This window comes from Onychomys torridus, chromosome 12, assembly GCF_903995425.1.
Source record: "Onychomys torridus chromosome 12, mOncTor1.1, whole genome shotgun sequence".
In the NCBI taxonomy this organism is placed as follows: domain Eukaryota; kingdom Metazoa; phylum Chordata; class Mammalia; order Rodentia; family Cricetidae; genus Onychomys; species Onychomys torridus.
The window spans coordinates 50,627,529-50,645,662 of NC_050454.1; the positions used below are offsets into that span (position 1 = coordinate 50,627,529).

Sequence of the window (18,134 nt, forward strand, 5' to 3'; positions counted from 1 at the left end):
CATTCTAGACTTCTTACTATTATCTGAATTACTAGTTTCTTTTTTAAAAAATATAAACTATAGGAAGTAGAATTTACAACATCATGTTGAAGTGAAAAATTTGTTATAATGATGAAGATTCTCACTTAAATATATTTCAAAGTACTCTTTCCCACAAATCAACTTTGTACATCTACTTAACATGTGTTAAATTGCCTGGCTCAATTATGAATACCCGTAATCCTAAATGAGAGCCATAAATAGGTTTAGAGATTGTTAGAAACCATTAAAAATGAACACATGCTAGAAGTTATGTTATGTTTCATTTCGTAGGGACTGATCCTAAATTAAAACATGGTTTAAATTTCTGGGAATAGCTAACCCATTATTTCATGTGGTAGTTTGAATGTAATTGGTCCCCATGGGCTCATAGGGAGTGGTACTATTAAGAGATGTGGCCTTGTTAGAGTAGGTGTGGCATTTTTGGAAGAAATGTGCTCAGTTCACTTTCTGCTGCCTGAGGATCAAGATATAGAATTCTTAGCTGCTTCTCCAGCACCATGTCTTCTTACATAACACCCACCATGATGATAAAGGATTAAACCTCTGCAGTGTAAGCTAGCCCCAAGTAAATATTTCCCTTTATAAGTGTTGCCATGGTCATGGTGTCTGTGTATAGTAATAGAAACAAAGACATTTCATAAGTTGTTTAAATTTATAATACATACAGGAATGGTTATTCAAACCATTGTTAAAAACCCTCATAAATGTACCGTGAGTGTTTACTCACAGTTTGCTCGGAAAATAACCAACATTTTTGTATTTCTTGAAACAGAACAATACGTTGACTGATGGTATATAAACACTTTTTGAATAAATTAAAATAATGAATCATCAAAGGCCACCATACCATTGAAAACATTTATCTTTCTTTTTTTTTAAATTTTTACATAGTCCTATTTTCTTACTTTCACATTTTAACTTTTCTTGTATCATTGAGACTTAATCAAGTCTGACTTATAATTCTGATATTTTCTAAAATTGATGTACATATTTTCCTTTCAGCATCCTTTGTTAGTGAATTCTGATGCTTATCTGTGCGTATTATCAGCCATGTCTTATGCATAGTTATATACTAAAAGAAAGGGGACAATTTCTAATGGGTATGTGTGCCCACAACACTGGTATATCTTCTTGTATGGACTGCAGTGATTCTTCCCCGTGGGCACTCCACAAGGAAGAAAATGAGTATGGTTGAAGTTTCAGACATTTCTGGGTGCCGCAGGAAGAGTCAGCATCCTTGTTCTCTTTTTCATTTACAGTCAGTAATTACATTTCCCTGATACTATTCGTACATGAACTATTCAGTATTTCAAAACTGAAGCGTTATATGTTTATAATTACTTAATGGAATCGCTTAGGAAGGCATTTCCCAGACCAGAACCAAATTACACAAGGCGGGTGTTTTCTCACTTTGTTTATCTTCGAGAATCTTTTTTGGTGTGTTCTCCGTCTAGTAGGACTTATAGACCAGTAGGTGCAACAAGAGAGCCAAAGACAACATTTTCTGTACATAACACAGCCTTCTTGCTGGAATGGTTTGGGCTGAGACATCATCACTGGTGCATCCCACCTTGCGGTTCTCTCACTGGGCTGTTTCAAGGCACCAACCTTGTTCAAAGGGAAGTTTTGTTCCCTAAAAATCATGAAAACTTTGTTTCATTCTGTATTATGGATTTCTCCAATATTTTATGTTTGACTTCTGTCACTCTGAATCAAAAGGAAATGTCACAGCTGTTGTTTTATTAGCTTTCATCATAACTATTGTAAATTGACTTCCCTATCCCCTTCCTATTAAACTTACCTGACTCTGAACTAATTCTAAAATTTTCTAATAATTTTAAGAGGTTGATATTGCTTTATTTTTTCCAAAAGTATCATTTTAATTTAGCTGATAAATGTTAATAATATTTGAACATGTAGCTTTGCAGTGAAAATCATACCTAAAGGAAATTAATACAAGCAGTTCTGTGTGGCTTACTGACAGGGACATATACTGAGGAATGCATCAAGTAGGTTCAACTTTGTGTGAACATCATGGCGTTTGCTTACTAGTGCCTAGATGGTGTAGGCCACTTGTTGGACCCTTTGATGCAGTCCAGAGACTTGGTAAAGTTGAGGCAGATGAGTCTAATGCCAGCATCACATGGTACACCGTATTACACGACTCTTTTAGTAGAGACACACAACACACTTCTGCGTAACAAAAACAAATACCATAGCAAATAAATACACTGTGTTATAGCCTTTTCTCTTCCTTATAAAGCATGTCCTATATATAATTGCTTGTGTTGTCTATTTGTCCATGCCTGGCCGTGTAGTAGGCTTGTTGTCAATGGCAACACCATAAATACTGGAGGATGCATCCTTGGATATAGTGCAAAAGTGGTGACGTCACTGGGCAGGAAGAATGTTTCAGATGTTTTATATGCTCCTGGAAGTGAGTGTTGGGGTGCACCATGTAACGCAGGTCAGTTGATAAAAGAAGGCACTCCCAAGATGAAATTTTAAGACTTATGTGGCAGCAGGAAGGTCCAGCCTCTCTCATAGACTGAACCCCAAACAGCCGTACAAAGGCATATTTATTGATTATTAAAAAGTATTTCCTTTATACCAAGGTCCATAATCTAATTTACATGTCTTACACTAGGAGAACATCACATGCCCTCATGACTTTAGTCCTTTATTCTGTATCGTGTGTAAGACACAATAATACTAGAGCCTCAGGTATGCCTGAGGTGTGTTGTGATCAAAGTCATAGAATGGCTGCAATGCCCCTTCAGGAAAACAATCACTGTTTTCCACAAGGATTCTTCAAGATCAAAGTACTTCTAAAAGACGGTTCATCCTAATATCTACCCCAGATATAACAACTCTGCTCAATTCCTACAACATGGAAGATCTATGTACTCTCATACATATGATTCACTCTGAGAATAATTCTATACCCCATAAGAGGGGGCAAGAGTGTGAGATACAGAACAGAGATATGAGCATGAAAGGCCCTGTTCTAGTACCATCTTTTTGTAAAATAGTGGAAAATTGCAGTTGACAGTAAGGATTGCTTATGGAAGAATATCTCCATCCTCCTTTCAAATCCTTTTAGCTCCTTCATGTTTGAGTATTTGCTTCTGGTTAGAACAATGTGATAAGAACTAGACACGAAGATGACATGCTCCCTTCACATAACTTACATTTAGGATCACATAAGACAGAGCCCTGGGATGTGTATTTCTCACTTTGTATATAACTTACTGTTGCCATTATAATCAAAGCCACCAACAAAGAAGCTTTTCTGCTTCAGACACTTTTGCCCAGGATATAAGTAAAACCATCACCTTCTCTTGGTCCAACTAAGAACATGAAGCTCTTGGAATTAACTTTAGACCAGTTCTTCTCAGATAGTTATAGCATAATACAAGGAAATTACAGATAAACTGGGATTCAGAAAACTGTGGTCCCTGCCAATGCTCTCTGAGGAACATGTATTTGTAGGAGAATTTTGTGTGTTCCTGCCAATAAATGAAGGGGTTTTTGCTTAGATCCTTTAAACCTCTGTAATTTTAAATCACTCCTCATTGAATTGTACACTCAACATGTCCACTGGATGATCCAAAAAACATTTTAATATCCTGTGGTCAAAGCATCTATCTAAAGACTGTTGGACGCCTAGCCCTCTCCAGCTCATTAAGACAGAAATTCCATCACAATAATTGAGCTATGAATTCAACCTTGAATTTCTGTTCTATTCCACAGCAACACCTGTCATCTCAGCCTTCAGTAATGTGTCTTCATTCTCAGACTGCTTCCCTACTGTTACTATGGCAGAGGAAGCCACCCTTCCATACATAACGTACTGGCAAAGCCTCCTAAGTGCGCGACTGGCTGACTTCCACCTCTGCTCAGTCCCCACACCACCCTTCTTTCATCAGGCATCTTGAATGATCTTTCTTAAGTGTCAGTCTAGTCACGGTGTGCCTGAAATTCTCAGAGATTTTTATTCTTGCTTTGTGATCAAGTCAATGTCTCCACCAGGACGACAAACGACATAGTTTCTACCCATCTCTCCTTAGACCTCCAACTCTGTTACATCATTTCTTCACCAAGGACCACATCTCTTCAGCTTTGCGATATGCCGTGTGTCTGGACATTTTTACCCCCAGATGCCAATGCCTACTTCTTCCTTCATGTCCTTCCGTCTGATGGCCCCAAGGTCACCCTGACCAGCATTCCTTGACTCTTCTCAGCCTTTGCCTTGCTTTATTATGCTTCTGCTTGGCTTGAGAGAGGGACTCTGTTGTTACCCACTTTATCCTCAAGAGTCAAGACACCTTTAGTTAATGAATGCCTGAGTGGAAGTATTTCTCACTGAAGTCATATAACACTCTTAAGAGGTATGAGAGGGATGAAGACATGAAATTCATAAGTCTCTATCTTTTTTTTTTTTTCTATGAAATAGACAATAGGCCATTTGGAAGTAATACATTTCTTGAGTTGCTGACCCCATTGATACAGACTATTTCCTTTGTCTCTTATGGCGTTACAGGTGTTTTTGTTTGTTTGTTTTTGATGGGAAGGGGTCTTGGAAAAGTAACTATGTGTTCTTAGCACTCAAGCCATAGAGGTTAGTTTTATATTTCTTTTTGATGACAATAAATGTTAGAAAGATGATCCTGACCTGTTAATATTAATAATGCATTGTAGGGTTTTTCATTTTATAAATGCTCACTTGCTGTATAAATAAACAGAAAGAATTCTGTGTGTAGTATTACACCTTTCATTATCCTAACTTTCCACTCGTTTGAAAGCAGAACTCATTTAAAGTGAGTGTTGCTGAGTTTCCAGGCCAACATGAGTGGGCTTGGTATATTTCTTCCTTTAAGTACTATAGGTCATTGAGGAAGTTACATGTTCTTAGCAAGTCAGGGCTCCAATCTTTAAAATATGTGTAATAGTGGATATCAGCTCACTTACCTGCCTAGCTTGGTCATTATAGTTAATAAGATAATGACGTTTTAGAACTTGGGATTCATTGGAAGGAAGACATTACGTTGAAGTCTTTATCACTTGAAGGCTTACATTTTTCTTATATTTGTAATTACTTGGGAGAAATTATTATCCTATCTAAATATTGTGTCTTTGTTTCCCTTCATTTCCTGGAAGCATGCATGCTTTCCTTGGGCAGCTGCTGGGATGTTTAACTTGAGATACTGTACATGTTGACACAATCTCTAAGATCAGCTAGTTTTATTCCTGTGTTCTGAATTGTAACTATTAAAAAGAAACAAGAATTATCTGGATAAATGGCTCATTGGTGAAGAACACATACTACTCTATCTGAGGACCACAGTTCAGTTTCCAGCAACTTTGTCAAGTGGCTCCCAAATGCCAATAACTCAGCAACAAAGGTATCCAACAGTTCTGGTCTCCATGCTCGCTCTCTCTCTCTCTCTTTCTCTCTCTCTCTCTCTCTCTCTCTCTCTCTCCAAAATAAATACATCTTTTAAAAGAGAGACAGAAAGACACAGCCAGAGATGCTTCTGGCTCCTATTATATTAAGATACAGCTTTGGCAAATTCCTGTTCTCTATCATACTGTAGAAATACCCATCCAAGTTAGGTTTGGTTTCTTACAGCTAATATGCATCTTCTGAATGGATTCTTTTAGGCAGATAGTGAATGTCCCAGGAGTGGAATGTCTTTAAGTATGTAAGCGGATTTCCCCTTCCCTTGCTTTTTATTATTACTGTATTTTAATGTTTTCATGTTACAGCCCAGGGCCTAGATTTGATTAATTGATTTCCCTGCTCTATTTAAAGATTGTTTTTATTAATGCGCTTTTTCAAACCAGACACGGCATTATCACCTTCTCCATCACTGTACTAAGTGTTGAGATCTGAGTGAGCCAGCTGTGGCAGCTGTGTTTCCCCTTGGATCTTAAAGCTGCAAACTTTCATCTCCTTTGCTGTCTCAGCTGCTGGTCTGAGGCTATGGCCTTCCCATAACTCAAACCAGTTTCAAAGCAACGTAAGTAACCTCTTTGGAATGCTTTTGGAAAACCACAGAAAGGTTCTTTAAAAGTACACCACTTATATACTTTAAATGAATGTTTCCATTTTAAGGTAATAACAGCATAATGTCGGCAGCCAGTGGATGCTATTTAACTACGTTATGAACATAGTGGAGGCCTGTGTCTGTAGGCTGATTGAACAAAGGAAAAGAACACTGGAGTTGTGATCCTGAAAATGATCTCATAGTTGTGGAATCTATGAATCGAAGATTATTCTTTAAAAAAATTCTATTCACAAAGTATTTTTTCTCTATTCTAAAAATCTTTTTCCTGCCTTTGGAGTCGTGTGAAAAGATGTCATCATCAAAAGGATGATACTGTTTGTCTTAAGTGGCAAGAGGCTTGGACTCACACACAGGGTGGTGTCTTAGGGTGAACTTGAACTTAGTTAGCTATAGTTGGGATGGAGGAAGGCTCAGTTCGGCGTGCATTTTAATATCACTTGCTTATATCAAATTGCCAGTGAAATAAAAGGCAGCGGCAATTTACAAAAATAAAGATCACTGTAGTCAATTTTGGTTTTGACACCACCACCCTGCCGGAACAAGGAGAAATAAATGCTTTTGCTTCTTGTGCCTGTCTTGCCTTCTTGAGGGAATTGCTCCTGGAAGCTGGCCTGCTGGGACTGTCCAGTGACTTGACGGGAGGAAGACGCTATGGTTCAGTTCTGTGTGTAATTACAAAAGAGATTACAAATTAGATTTCACATTTATATCTTTGCTACCCGCTCCCTAGCATTTTGTGGTTGGGAGAACCCTCACACCCATACTGGAACACTGGGTAGAGGAAAGTAAACCTTTGAGGCTGGTTACAGTGGACATTGATAGCTCGTAAAAATCAAACCCCAGAATTTCAGTCTACAGGAGATATCTTTGCAAATCAGCAAGCAATGCTTGCTGCTAAATATGGGAAAAATAATTCACTGGCCTCAAGAATGCCAAACACATTGTTTCTTCATGATTGACTGCACGGATTTCTAAGCTTTTCTTTGTAATCACTTGTATCCCTTATCTAGGAAGGCAGCTTACTGCGGCTACTGCCTGCTCCAGCAGGGGATTAGAACAGGTAGACATGCGATCACTTTCCCCTCTGGGGCTCCCCAGACATTACAAATATTGTGTTGAGCTCCTACTGACCTGCTCTTGAACCCGTGTCATTCAAAGGCAGTGCTTGTTCGTGTAGTATTTGCAATGGCCTTTTATGTTTTTAATGCCCTACTTGTCTGGAAAGTATTTTTTGTGATTCTGTGTTTCCATTAAGGAGGGTGTGTGTGTGTGTGTGTATGTGGTTGTGTGTGTGTGTGTGTGTGGTTGTGTATGTGGTTATGTGTGTATACACATATATACCGATATGCACAAATCATATGAAAAGCATGAACTAGTGAAAACAATATGAATATAAAATATAAATGTAGTAGAATGCAATCTTATACTCGAGCCACATGTGTATTTTATATTTCAGAGTAGCCACATTGAGAGTAAAAATGAAAAAGGTAAAATCAACTTTAATAATATGCTATTTAACTCAAGATAAAGATATAAGCATTTTAAGTCATAAGCAGAGGGTATTGATAATTCATCTGAGTTATTAGTTACCCCTACTTTTCTACTGACTTAGAAATCTGTGAGAACTATAAATAAACAGCCCACTCAAATTTCTAACAACTACATGTGGTTACTGGCTGCCTTAACAGTGGAAGTGTCCCTGTGATCTAAAAACTTACTTTGAAATCAATATTTAGGTAGAGTATCTGGGATCCTAGCCAAATCCTGTTTTTCCTCTTTTTTCCCCTTTAATCTCTTTATTATAACTTCCATTTTAACACAGTGGTCGTTTCCTGACAAATTAACTTCATTGTAGACAGCTCTTCTCCAATCACATCTATCCTCTGAACTTAAACACAAGCTTATTTGGTGGTTCACTTAACCCTACACCCTCCATTTTCCAGAGTCTGCTTTGGAGGAATTTCAAAGTGTTACTCATACTCAAATGGAAGTTGAATGCATTAATTATTAAACACGAGGCCATCCTAGCTTCCATACTATTCCATGGGATGTATACTTTCTTGACTTAATTGAAAATACATTAAAAAACCCTTTTATTTAAAAGTATTGAGTGTTTAGAATCTAACTTTAAGCTACTTTTTGTTATATTTAGAATAAGGAGCCAGGGGGCTTTCAGGTGGTAGAAAAGCATGGGAGGGCTATCTTGTACAAGCACAGGGTTTCCCTGAACCCTCTAAATGATTTGCCCTTTGCTCATAAATCCTTTGCCACGGTCAACACAAAGCCGTGTATTGATTTACCAGCAAACCGTCTTGTCATCTTGGGGCTCAGGTCCTCTGACCTTTTATTTGTTCCTGTAAAATTATGGTGTATCTCAAACTTCTTTTCTAATAGGCCCTTTAAACTTCAAAAGGCCATGGACTTCTGTGGGAATACATTAAACAGTTTGGTAAGCTAGAAAACGGAGGTATCAAAAAGAAAAAAAAAATGCCAACATTTAAAGGTCAGAAAAGATCTGTGTCCAAAACACAGATGCTATTACGAGAAAGGGACTTAGAGAGAAGGCCCAAGTTCAGTTTCATTTCAACCTGATTTAGCTTGCATGTTCTTGGTACAGTCTTTTAACTATGGATTTTAATTCATAGTAGCTCACTGGTTGACAGTGAGTTTTAAAATGGTTTTATTTCTGAGAGAAGTACAGGATGTGTAAGTAGAGCAACTTAAACATGCATCTAGATGGGGGTGGACACAATTTATTTCCCTCAATACCAGTATTGGAATATGTGATTTTGGTTGCATTTATAGTCTTCTGTGTGTAAAACATCACACACACACACACACACACACACACACACACACACACACACATGAACACACACACCTTACAGATTCTAATGAGTTAATATTCAATAGCTGGAATCTTAATAAAAAATTAGTAGAATCACTATTACAACTGTTGTTCGACTTCTCTTGTGTTCCTACATCCAATGAGCTGCAACTTTAGCTTAGGATGCCGCTAGACACCTGACATCTTCCTACTGATGGCATATTTTCCTCTCTGGGCAAAGAATCGTCTTGAATATTGTTTCCTGGAATTGCTTTTTGTTTAAGTCTCTCTGTAAAACTGAAGAAGAATTAGCTTTGAATGAGTGTGTCCTTTGTTCTGGGATCATCACATTGCCTTCGTTAATTTTGTGCAGAGATACATTATTATTGAAGGACACTTGCTCAGAGACATTTTCAGCTAGTAATTACTTGTTCCAGGTGATGGCAAAGTGCTGGGTTTTTTGTTTGTCTGGTGTGTGTGTGTGTGTGTGTGTGTGTGTGTGTGTGTGAGTGAGAGAGAGAGAGAGAGAGAGAGAGAGAGAGAGAGAGAGAGAGAGAACTAAATAGTGAAAGAACCAAAGTCTCTGGCAAAGAGGAGTACAAAGAGTGTTTGTATGCATTCACACTCAGCCTTGTTGGGGAGTTTTAGTCCAGGAGTCGCTGAGTTGATTTTGATTCTAAAAATCAGTTGAATGAAACATTCTTATAGTTCCATATTCCAATCTTTATAAGCATTACACAGTCAAAGGCTACACACCTGTAGTTTTTACTGGAAACTCTTTAATTACTAGATTATAAAACCCTTCCTGAGATAATTTTAAGCACATGACATAACTGCTTGCTCATTGTACAATATTGCCAATGTGTTATACATATGGATATTTTCTACGTATTATAGTAGAACCGTTCTCAGTCCTTACTGAAGCTGGATAGTATTCACCTTAATGCAACCCACTTGGCCTAGTTCCTGCTTTCTGAATAGTTATATGGTTTCCTGTCCTTTTAAAATATATTTATATACTTAGTCTCTCTTCTCTTTCTCTCTTCTCTTCTTCTTCTTCTTCTTCTTCTTCTTCTTCTTCTTCTTCTTCTTCTTCTTCTTTTCTCTCTCTCTCTCTCTCTCTCTCTCTCTCTCTCTCTCTCTCTCTCTCTCTCTCTCCCCTCTCCCCGTCCCTCTGTCCCTCTCTTTTTCTTTCTGTGCACATACACATGTGTACATTCATGTGAATGTATCACTACTCAAATGACAAGGTCAGAGGACAACCTGAGAGTTGTTCAGTTGTTTCTCTTTTTCTTTCCACGTGGAATTCAGACATTTAACTCATGTCCTTGAGTTTAGTGATGTTTACTAGTTCAGACATTGCCCCATGGTCCCTTTAATGTGCCAAATACTAATACTGATGGTAATTAATTTTTTATAGCTTTGCAAAATTATGAATAGGATAAATTCATAGCATTCATAGCATAAATAATGAGTTAAAAATTATACACACCAGGCCAGAGAGATGGTAAAGGTTCTTGAGGCTAATATCAAGTCTTGGAATCTGAGTTTGAATCCTCAGAAGCAGAACTGATTCCTATAAGTTATGCTTTGACTTGCATGTGTGCCCTTGGCAAGTACCTCCCCCCAAATGAATAAATGTAAAATACATATATATGTATATATGAACCTGTAACTTTGTTAGAGATTGCCAGGTTTTCTTTTCAGTTGTTAAGAGAATTGTTGTCTCGTCAGCAATGGGAGATAATTTACATTTTTCTGAAAACATCACTATTATAAAACTTTCAAATGTTGAACCTTTGCCCATGGGAATTTCAGTGCAGTTTTAATTTGAATTTCCCTTATTATAAGCTTGTGAGTATCATTTTGTGTTCTTTACTATCCCTTGGCATTGGCATGTACATGTATAAACCACTCAGTGACATACTCTTCTAAGCTTCCATGAAAATTTGTTTTCTTATTGATTGTCTGAGTTCTTTATATATTAGGAAATTAGATGTTGTCTGTAATATACTGTAAGGCTTATAAATTTCCTCAGTTTGACATTTTTCATTTCATCTTGTTTATGCCATTTTTCTTTAACATTTTTTTTCAGCCCAGAAAATTAGAATGCATGTGATTAACTTTATTGATTTTTTTTCTTTCTTAACATTCATTGCTCTGGCTTTTGTGACATTTTAGAAAGGCTTTTCCTATGCCAAGGTCATACATTAGTTTTCTCATCATTATTTCCACTCCATTTATGGTCAGAATCAGGTAATTGCATCAAGTCGGCTGTCAATAATTCTGGCCATGGTAATTACTTTGCTGATTAAGCATGGCAGGCTCACCATAGAGACCTTGCACTTGGTCTGATTAAGTAGGACTTGGCTTATGTATGCCAAAGACCCAGCCCCTACACTTAACTGCATCTCCTGTAAGCCTCAAGGGTTCAGTAGTAAGAAATGATTTAATTTCAAGGCCTGCTGGGAAGTTAAGTGAATACCAGTTTTCCCTTATACCTATCTGTGTTTACATTTGCTTGCTTGGATAGTCAAGGGTTATGGAGAATTTTGTTTCCTTACCATTTGTATTTATCCACGGTTAACCTGAAAATTTGAAGTTGGTTGTGTGTTACTGGCACTTATTGTTTTATTAATAGATAACATTGCCTTTTTGGAATTGTATATACTAACTACAATATGTCATTCACTTTTGGTGAGTTTGATCTTTGAATACTGTAGCCTATTTTGATTGCATGAACATAATCACACTTGGCTTTCTGTACCAACTTGAGGTCTGGTGTTCCATCAAGTAAATGGTGTGATCACATTACTATGAAGAGACTGAGGTGTCATACATACATTTGAATGATCTTCAGCAAATGTGACCTTGTGTCATGCTTTTCCCATCTTTAAAATGTGGGTAATGTCTAGTCATCTCAGAAATGGTTGGTAGGGATGAATGAATTAAATAAAACCTGTGGGATGGTTAACATACTACATTGGTGCTTTTTGTATCATTGGTGTTCAGATTGTGAAATCTAGATACAGACAATTTAATAGAGAATAAATGTAAGTGGAAGGCTGGGTATAATCTATATACTGTTTCATAAAAATGTACATGCAGTCTGGGTCATTTTAAGATATCATCTGTATCACCATATAACATCATTATTTTAAACTCCTGAGATCATATCCCTTTCTTTTGGATGATCAGGACAGCTGAACATCTAATCCATTCATTTTGACCTCATTGTGATTGAAACAGCTGAATCCATCCTACAGTGATTTGCCTTTGATCACGATGACAGCCAAAATGAAAGCATTGGCCATGCTATCTAAAGTCCATTCATTTTGGAAATAACTTTTGACAGGTAAGACATAGCTCCCTATTCCTCCATGGTACAACACTGATGTCTCATGTGGCTTCTGGTAGCATATTCATCATTTAGCTAATACACTTCTGTTATCATTTGTTCCCTGTTATCTCTCTAAATGTAAACAGGTGATTCATGGGGGTCATTTATTCTGAGCCACTGCACAGGGTAAGAAGCAGCAGAGGAGGCTGCAGTGTGTGCTTTCCTCACCACTGGCTGGGATCTAACATAATTCAGAGAAGAGCCAAGTGAAGCCTACAGAAAGACAGTTTTCATATGGTTATAAAATCTACCATTTTGAGTTAATGACTATTTAATGTGAATTACTTAGGATTAAAACTTATAAATGATGAACTTGAACTTGTATTTAGTGAAGGGTTATGTGAAAATTGTAAAAGCATTCGTTTTAGGACTTTTTAAAAATAAGTATCACTGCCTTTATCTATATTAGCAAATATTTTCCATCAATTATTGTGCTTCATTAATACGTGAAAAAAGGGTACCTAGTCCAAACCATCAAAAGTTCCTCTAGTAGGGTGGCCACCAATAAAAATATATGTACATGAGTATATATGAAATATAATAATATATTTTTAAATTAACACATAAGATCAGATGGTCAAAATTCTAGTTACCACATTAATGTGTAGAATAGTGGGCTGTAATGGAACATGGTGACTCAGGATTTTATTCTGTGAGATCAAGTCCAGAATTAATGTTTCAGGATAAATTTGGGTCATAGATTCTCAGCTAAGAGTGAGAAGGGAGCAGCTACATGGGGTCTCAGGCTATCTAAGTGAATGATTTTTATAATTTGTTTATCAAACACTATCATCATTAGAAACAGTTTTAAACAACAACAACAACCAGACAGGGCACTAACCCATAGTAACTGACATTTAAAAATCCTGTTTCAATCCTAGGAATTCCAGGAATGTCTATACAAGGGTTTCTGTCTTGGGTTATCTCTTTTTGAGTAAAGATTTATGTCCACATAGCAGATTGGAAAATATTGAGAAGCTTCATAAGTAGCAGAATCAAATCATCAGCCACAAAGAGGAGACCTAGACAAGATTGTTAGTCATGTATTGATCTTTAAATGTATATAGTCTGTGATCTCTTGTCAACATGACCTTTAATATGATGGGCAGGTTGCGTTTTGGTTGTGATTATTTTCCTAGTTTCTACTATTTATTGCATCACTGAAGCGGGGTATAGCCGGATGAACTTGTAATTTCTTATCTGCACAAATTAAACTTTAAAAAGTCTAAATTAATCCTAAGATGTTAATGTATTTCCTACAGTGGGGTCATAGGACTATCTTTACATATATAAATGTCTTTAGCACAATAAAACTCTACTGTTATTAGGAATTTTAATATAACTTTTAAAGATAAAAATGTGTTCAAAATGAAAAGCACTTACAGAATTGGAATATTAATATTCAGCTAAAATGTAGGGTTACTTGTCTTATTTAGAATACAAATTATTTCAATATATGACATGGTTTTTCCATATATCCATCTGGTATTTGATGTTGATCTTTAAATGATGAACATAGAAGTTTTTCCTCATTTGGTTCTTCATATCCCTTTAAATGTTTAAATTTCTTCACTTACAGTATGTGAAGATGAAGTTTCTTCCTTTTTAGTTTTAATAAACCGTGTTATACAGACCTCTAGTCATTTTCTTGACTCTCCTATGGCATAGCTTTGTTTCTTTGCCTGCAACACCAAGCTATTATTGTTACCATAGCATTTTCTCCATTTATTTAATTTGAATTCTTAATTTATACTGCTACAGAGTTTCAGCCACTTCAGGTTGTCACAAATGAGATAACCAAAGATTTTTACACCACCAACAAAAAATTGATTCCTTTCTTTTATTTCCAGTTTCTACACTTAATATATTCTTTTCCTATCTGATTGCATTGGATAGCATATTCACAATAGCACAACAGGAAAAGATTTGATTACTTTTAGAATTCAGTAATTCTGCCTTACTATTACATATTATATTTGATAAAAAAAAAAACAAACTACTACTTAAGGAAGATTGAGCAGTGGCTTTTGTTTCTTTCACTAATGTTGTGTTAACCAGGTTATATGTTCAACAAAATTTCCATTTTTGTTAATGTTATATCAGAGAATATTTAGGCAGATTCTCAGTTTAGGAATTTTCATCTATGTGTCTACCTGCTCATTTAATAAAGTTGCCCACCCTTTTCCTTTACTCAGCTTTTGTATTTTATTTGGGATTTCTTAGAGCAAACTTTGTAAATATAACACAAAACATAATATGGTTAAATGTTTTAAAATTGGGAATGACTTTTATATACCCATGTTTATTATTTTACTTGTTCCATATCATGAACTTGTGCTGTTAATCTACCTGTAACTAGCATTCCTTCTTTATATCCATTTCAATTTTTTAAATGTAAGTGCTTTAACTATCCAATTAGAATATGTTTAGGTTTAGGTCTTAAGGTGTAGTAGATATCTTATTACCCCTCAACAGGTCAGCAGAAAACTGTGGGTGCCATAGTGCACATGTGTGTGTGTGCGTGCTTGTGCATGTGTGTGTGTGTGTGTGTGTGTGTGTATTATTTTATAAGTTATAACAGATGTTTATATACTTTTATTTTCAAATCAAAATTATCTTAACAGTTTCTAGGCTCAAGCACTGTAATCTACAAAATTTTTATTCTAACACTATTCCACTTTATGACGTTGTTTATATCTCCATTTTTATGGAAGAAGTTAGTCTTGGAGGAATATGGTGCTTTCCTTTTCAACTATACAGTCCACTTTTCCTCCTAAAACAAATATTTAGAATTTTCATCAACAAGTGGTGATTTAACTTCATTTTTGACCTACATTTATCCAAAAAGTGACTTTTCTCATCCCAGTGACTGAAGTGCTCCAGGGTAACCTTTCCATGAAAAATATAGGATATGAAGGAATTTGTAATTACTAAAATTTAAGAAAGCTTCCCATTTTATAAAGGTATTTCTGAGCACTGCTTTACAGATATGTGCTATTAAATATTCACTGAGATTTAAGATTAATTGGATTAGGCAACATTTTCAATTTAAATATTTTATGTTTTACTCTTAGTAGATTTCTACATCACTAATTTCTCCATAATCAATTTGGCACAACCCAGTTGGAACTATTCAATTCCACATTGAAAGAAGTAACAGTAATATAATTTAAATTTTTCTTTTAGATGCTTTAAAGTCTTAAGACACAGTCTGAAAAATGTCATCTCTAAGAGTCTAATTAGACTTTCCCTTTTGTATGTTAGGAATAATTTTAGTTAAACCCTGAATGTATCACTATGGCTTTAAAAATGTTTAATTTGGCTGTCTTACTTCATTGAGGTGTAGAAGATTAATCTAACAGTTAGAGATACAATGAAACATGCGTTTCATAGTCGATTAAATGTGCAGATTTATAATTTGTAAGTTCACATAGTTCCTTAGACGTATTGTCTGCACAGAACTGTTTGGGTGTATCATTTCGCAGCACTTCTTTTCCTAGAAATTCCTCTTTGTAATACAGTCTCAAGTACTCCCTGTGGGAAACTTATCAGACAGTATTGTACTATGAAAAAATAGGCCACTGTGTCACAGAACATCTTTATTCTTTTGATTTGGAGGCATCAATAATGCTGTTTATAAACCCATGATATAGAATGACTCTCTTAAAAATGTCATGTTCCAGTGTCCTGTCTGCAAAGTTATAAATGACATCTGACTGCTTATACTGGAACGTGTTTATCATGGAGTTTTCTGGGGATAATTCCCTTTTGTATTGATTGCCCTTTGTTCCATCTAGAAGACAGATGAAGGCAACATTTGGAGAATCTTATTAAATTCATAATTTGTGATGGCATTACTCACAGAGAAAGAAAAATTCAGTTCATTCACATGTAGGGCTTCGGGGGTGTGTGTGCTTCTAATGGGCCCTTCTGTTGTATGAAAAATGAAAAATCTAGATGACAGAAACATCTGTTTAGTGTAGAGTAGGCTTTGATTCATCTTGTGGCATCATTCTGTTACAACAGCCTTTTTGAAAAGAAGTGGAAAATCCCATTGGTAAATCCCCTGTATTGTTTTTAAGGGGTTTTTGGGAGACAACAAATTTACTCTAGTTTCTAATTGCACACACTGTTATGGACACAAAACTTTATGTCTTAAGAAAAATACTTATTTTCATAATTAGGTTGAAGGAAAGAAATCTTATCCAGTACTAATACTTCACAAAAGTGATGATAATATTCCAAAAATATTCTTTGATATTAAAAAGCCATCTTTTAGAGGTCAAAACTAAAAATTTCATTACTTCAGTTTGAAAACGAGGTCATTCTATTGGGTCAGCTTGGTTACATGGTTCCTACATAGTCTTTCATGGCCAGAAAAGGAAGGTGGTGAGCAGATTGTGTAGCCCTTGCCTTTAAATGTTTCCAAGAAGTTAGCGTCTCTCTACTTAGTAGTGCTTTGATCATCAGAAAATTTAAGCACCCGGATGATGAATAAATGCTAAGGGATCCAGCTGTGGATGCTGGAGATGCTGTTCAGTGACGAAATATAAAAACTCACCACATTGTCATGTTCTTCTCTGCATGTTGCTGCCTAATCTAAGTTGCTCCCCTGTCTGCTTATAAAGCCCTCACTCCATCAACTTATTCCTTCTTTCTTCTTTGATTTTTTTGAAGTGTTGGAACTTATTTTATATTAGGTTTTTTTATTTTTTTTATTTTTTTCAGTTTGGAGACAGGATCTACCCAAGTTTTCCAGGCTAGCCTTTACCTCATTCCGTAGAAGACTTGAACTTGCCATCTTCTTGCCTCAGTTTCCAGGTAGCTGGGATTCAAAGCCTGAGTCAGCAGTAACTTCTGATTGTAGTTCATTGAGGCAGAGTCTTGCTGCATAGCCGAGGCTGCCCAGGAACTCACTATGTAGCCCAGCCTGGTTCCAGTCTTGCAATCCTCCTGCCCCAGCTTCCCAGCTGCTCGGGGTATTAGCCATTCACTGGCATACTGAACTAATGTTCCCTCACTGACCATTGTCCTTAAGAAGTACCTCCTCGCAGGTCTTCCCCACTCCATCTCCCATGCCTCTGAATGACTCACATGTTACTGCTCTTTGCTTCAAGATTACTAAATAAAAGCGCTACAGTTACTGAATTGCGACCCAGTGTGGAGTAGTGTATCTTGCTTTTAGCACCATGTTTGGATATAGTGCTACTTAATAAAAATGTGTTGAATGAGGGCATGAAAGAAGCAATGAGTGAAGGGGTTGTCTGTCTGCAAGCAGGACTGTTTAGCAACAGGATACAGATGACAAGTAGGTCATGGTTAGCCCACTTCTGAGTACGGGAGTCTCCAGAGCCCGGTAATTTGGCCTGCAGTCTGCTTTAGGGATAGAGCATATGTGTGCACCTGCATAAATATCTGTGTTTATCCAAATGAACAAAGGATGGGTCAAAGAAAATATTTTGAGTTTAGAAAAGAAAACGACAGTGGAGAAAGGTTAAGAAGGAGGACCTGAAATTTAAGATTTAACTAACATTTAATTATCATCATTGAGCTATTTCAAATGAATAGAAAGATGAAGGAAAGTCAGTGAGTAATTTTTTGGACAAATTAAAACAACCTCACAGATGGAAACAAAATTAATAATGTTAACCCTCAGGTATCTATGCTTTCCCAATATTTTCCCAACATTTGCTTAATGTCCCCTTTAACTGCATACTTTTACATTTAGCATTCATTTTTAATGGATGATTTTAAAAAGCGAGTCACATGGTGAATACCACCTCAGCATTTTTGG

The 18,134-nt window shown here is 36.3% G+C and overlaps 1 protein-coding gene across 10 annotated transcripts in view; it reads left to right on the plus strand.

Annotated features, from left to right (window-relative positions):
* The window catches only part of Robo1 (roundabout guidance receptor 1), a 1,035,706-nt gene that overhangs the window by 805,150 nt on the left and 212,422 nt on the right, over positions 1-18,134 (plus strand). The window lies entirely within an intron of this gene.